This window comes from Chaetura pelagica, unplaced genomic scaffold, assembly GCF_000747805.2.
Source record: "Chaetura pelagica isolate M959 unplaced genomic scaffold, ChaPel_1.0 scaffold76, whole genome shotgun sequence".
NCBI classification, from domain to species: domain Eukaryota; kingdom Metazoa; phylum Chordata; class Aves; order Apodiformes; family Apodidae; genus Chaetura; species Chaetura pelagica.
The window spans coordinates 7,295,993-7,301,111 of NW_009970723.1; positions in this window are offsets into that span (position 1 = coordinate 7,295,993).

A 5,119-nucleotide genomic window follows, 5' to 3' on the forward strand; every position below is an offset into this window, starting at 1 on the left:
TGCTGAACAGGTGATCTGAACAAATATCTAACAGATTCAAATAAAATGTTCAATTATGCAGAAATCCATGTGTATCTGGATTGATATGGAATATTATAGCTATTCTTCTAGGCCTGATTCTTATGAATTACTTGTATTTCAAGAATGTGTTCTCTTGTGTAGTCCCTGTGATGAATAGACTAGGTGGCAAAACAAAGCAAAGTATAAATGGAAACAGAGAATTGGACTTGAGACCTCTTACATGCTGCTGTGCAGCTTGAACCCCTGCATCGGTCGTGCCGGTGCTGCCACCCCCTGGCAGCAAAGCTCAGATCTTGGTGTCAGTATCCATGAGTGTCTGTTCCTGTCATCTCATGATTACCTTTAGGGGCAATGCTGTAGATAAAGGAGCTTAATTTGAGATAATTAAGTTGTGGACTGTACCCTATATAGAGCAATACCAAATTTCATAAACAATCTAAAACACTTAAGTGCAAGGTTAAAATGGTGTAAGAATTAACTGATGGTAAATTAAATAGAAACACCTTCTGTGATGGGCAGAGAACATGTGGTGTTTGTGTTGTCTACCAAATTTGTTGCATTTCAGAAAGGACAGATAGTTCATATGTAAGGGGGAATGCTGTCATTACTTTTCCATGTAAGAATTTCATAGCTGTAAATATATGGCTCAACCTAGAAGGGTGTCTAAATCTTGATAGTCATTGCAGGCCCTCAAGTTCACCTTTAAATCTTTAAAACTGTCCTAGATGAATGTGTCAGCAGAGCTGTTCAACAGTAATACCTAGGTAAGAGAAGAGTGGGAGATCTTAATGTTTCCAACTTAAGGCTCTGTTAGCTCTGTTCCTTTTTGTTTAAAATGGTTTGGTATATTTGCTTTTGATAGTATTTTACAGCTACTGTTGTGATAACTTGTGTTCTCCATTTGCTTTCTATGTGCATGACTTGGTGAGTACAGAACTTAAAATATTTTTTCTTTCCACTCATTTCTTCATTGCAGGGCAGAGTTTTGCATATAGCAGACTCTTAAAATGTGACACATGCAGCAACGTGCATAGTCTCATTGTGAAATGTTTATAATTAGACTCTTAAACTCAGGTCCCTATACTTGGAATAATTGTGGAGTGAGAGGATGCCTGGTAAGTATTTCTGATAAGCACTCTGCAGAACAGCTAGGCTGCTCTGCTCTTCCTCAGTGGGGAGGCAATTTGTAATGAGATTACCTGGCATAGACAGATAATTCAGGTTTATGGTTCTAACCATTTGTGGTGTCCTAAGCTCTTTGATGCAGACAGTCCATCTGGTTTCATGACTAATAAAGACATGCCATCTGATTTGCACCAGTGACTGTTGTGAGCATAAACTGCTGAACACAGTTGTCAGTGCTGCTGCACAGCAGTCCAAGAACTGCTAGCACAAGGCATTTTGGGATGTCAAGGAAACTGGTATCTTTTAGTTGATCTGTTTGATCCTATGTAGGAAACTTTTAAAGCTCACAATTGTTTTTCAGTAATGTATAAATTGAAAGAATCTGTAGAGCTGAAGTATATTCAGAGGCTTACATACAGAAGTTAAGGAGATAATTCATTATTGTGTGTTTGTTCCTATGTTAAAACAAATGTGCTTAAAATCATGGGCATTAGAATGCATTTGTGGATTCTTGTGCTAGGTTAACTGTTCTGTACTTTTTCCCTATTTTCATTTGAAAGCCCTCCTTTACAACTTCCGTTAGTTTCAGGATTTGCTGCCTTGTTTTGCTTTTCATTCAACAGTGCATGCAGGGTGTATTAGTCTTTCCTAGCACTGAGGTATTTGGGCAGGAAAATGGCTTGCTAATGTATTCTGGATGAAATTATTTAATCAACAGCTACAGTGTATTTAATTCCTGTGCAAAAAAGTACATATTGTCCCTTTGTCAGGAGCATGTTGTCAAATACAATGTATGCAATCTCATTGGTAGGATATTTTTCAGTTTAGTGTTAACCTGTTTATGAAATCTTGATTAGGGAGTTACTTCTAGTTGTTTATTCCTTTAAAATATGGTATTAATTAGCCTGCAGTTTAAAGCTAAACATAGAAATGTTCTATTATCAAGTACCTGTGCAGTAGAGGAAATACATAGGGTCACTTTTTTTCCTTTCACAACCAGCTTGGTATTAAACATTATTAATTACTGGGTTTTTTAATGGCTGTCTTGTAAAAGCTGAAACTTGGAACTAGTTTCTCTGTTACTCTTACCATGGGGAGTAGGCTCTTAGAGGACAGGTAAGTAAAAATAGACCAAATCTTGTAATCTTTAATAATCCTTTAAATGGAGAAACAAATTCTGATCTTTGCATTTGCCATCCTATCCCTGTGAATGCTGAAGCACAACCCTTCTCAATTGTCCATAGTGCTCACTTGACAGGTTTCAGTAGTTACAAATCGCTCACCCCATTTGATATGTAAGTCTAGGGTCATATATGCAATGCATCAGGTAAGATTGCAGGGGATGTTTTATGCAGCAAGCTGTTTCCCATCACTGGGGGGGATCTTTGAACAGAAAAATAATCCTTGATTTACAGACTATTAGATTTCCTAGCTTGGAAAATCCTGTTCCATAAGACTTGCAAATGTAAACTTTTATGTAATATAACGAACAGACTGTTCACTTTTGCTATCCTGTATCTGTACTTGATGGTAGCATTTGAGGTATTACATCACACCTTAATTGCAAAATTAATCTAGTTAGGCCCGTCTGTCATATCACATGATGCTGAAAAACAGGAGAAATGCCTTATGAAAAACAGGGAACTCACTGATGTTAATAGGAAAGCACCCCATAAGCTGACACACAACCATGCCTTAAGCTCAGTTTTGTTCAAAAGCTTTGTAGTAATGAAATGAATCAGCCCCTATGATCTTTGTCAGAATTGTTGCAAGCTTCTAATAATTATGTAGTTTTTTGTGTTGCCCATCCCTAGTACTTTCTTGCCTACTGTGGTGGCTCAACAACTGGACTAATGTAAGAAGATTGTTTCCCAGGATTTTACAGATTATACGCAAGTTGATTAAAATGGCTAATTGTAATCAGTGTTCCCAGTTTATTTAGCTGGGTGAGGAGTGAGTGGTGTTTCCCTAATAGCAGCCTCTTCTAGAGGGGGAAAAGGTAAAGCTTTACCCAACAAAAACTGGCTGCTGTACTGAAGACCTAGCACTAGCATAGTAGTAGACAAGGGGGTTATTACTCCTAAGAAGCAGGCTGTATTAACCTGTACTGTGTGCTATATTAATACAGCTCTACCACTCTGCTCTTAGTGGTTCGTGTCCCTGCAAAACCCAGTGTTTTCCTATGGATATATAGTCACTGTGGAGAGATACCTTGTATATTTTGTCTTAAGACACCTAAGCGTGGATACTTCTGTGTGCTTAGAATCCGGAGGGGTGAAGCTGCCATTACAGGTAGCAATGTATTCAATGCATGCTGGGGAATCTCAATAGCTATTTAGCCCACTCCACTCCTACTTTAAGCTCCCAAGTGTAATAGAAACTTAGTTGCCTTGTTCACATGCAGGCAGCTCCATTTTTGTGCTTTCTGGAGGCAAATCTTGTCCTTTTCTGTGTCTTCAAGGATGCAGGTCATTCTGCAGTTTTTGCATCTGCTACTTCTGCATAACAACTATATCTAGGCTTTTTAATTCAGTCTTGTACCTAACATACTTGGAAATAGCCCTTCTATTCTAGAAGCCTATTTTTGCCCTTTGGTCCTTCAAGTATATGTAAGTGCATCTCAAAGCCCAGTGTCCTCTTTATACTCTCGTGTTGCCCTATACAGGTAGTGTGTAGGATATGGCTGTCAAGAGCTGTAGGCTTCTCCCTTCTCCCATGTTGCAATTACACCAGGAGCTCCTCTTATTTTGCCAGTTACAGAGCCCTGCCAGTGCTTTTTAAAAGTTGTAAATGAGCAATGTGAGGTTTCCTTGTCATAACCTCTAAAGCTGGCATATGCAAGTGTTCAGTGTTCCTTCTACTTGAATGAGTAGGAACCTATAAAGCAAAGCTTATAACATGAACAGTCAAAGAAATTGATCTTCTGTTGATTCTACTACAAAGCTCAATTGCAAGAACAGCTCTATAGAAAAGGTGATCCAGAACTTAAATAGTTGTCCTTTATCTGAAAAAGAAACAAATTCCTGTATTGGGGAGAAAATACCTTTTTTTATCAAAGTAGTTTAGTTTGTAAAAAACTAAAATATTGATGATGGAGAAACCCCTAGCTTGTAGTTGACAGTGCAGAAGGGAGAAGATTCTTCTGGTAGACAGCTTTGCAGGCTGCTAAATTGGGCAATGGAGGGCAGACTGAGCCAAACTGAGCTGGTGAATATGATCTAGAGAAACACTAGATGCCATTCCCTGCTCAGCAAACACTGACATCCGAGTCTGAGATGTCCAGTTCAATGTCAGAAAGGTAGGTAAACATAAAAAAATGTAGATGTTTGACACAGATGCCTGGCAGTCTGCAGTTTTTGGTGTGTTTTAAATTTGGGCTCTGTTTGTATAATGTCATGCTGTCACTGCTTCACTCAGGTTTGACAACAGTGCTCTTGATCCCCTCCCCTTAGCTCCCAGGTAGGAAAGGAGAGAAAGAAACTTTACTGGATTGAAAACTAGGCTACACAGATTTAATTAAACACTAATGATATAAGAAAACATATACAATTATATACAAATGTGTTCAGGAATTGTACAAAGCCCTTGCTGTCTCCCCCCACCTCCAGCAACTCCCACAGCATCTCCTTAGCTGTGAACAGTCCCAAAAAGTTCCAGAGCTGCTGGAGGACGCACAGAGTGATGAGGGTCAGGAGAGCTCAAGCCTGGGAGTCGATGGTGATGGATGGACGGAGTCCTCCCCGGATGCTGGCCATGGACGGAAGAGAAGGGAAGGAGAAGCAGGAAGGAAGTTGTGGTCTGTGATCTCTGACCTTCCTCTGAGCTTACGTAGATACACGGAATGGAATATCTCTGGCCAATTTTGCTATCTAATTCAGCTTCCTATGGGGGGGGTCATAGATCTCCCTGTAGTGTCTGAGCTGGCAGAGTAAAGGTCTGACCTTGAAGATCCAACAGTTAGACTGATAACAGT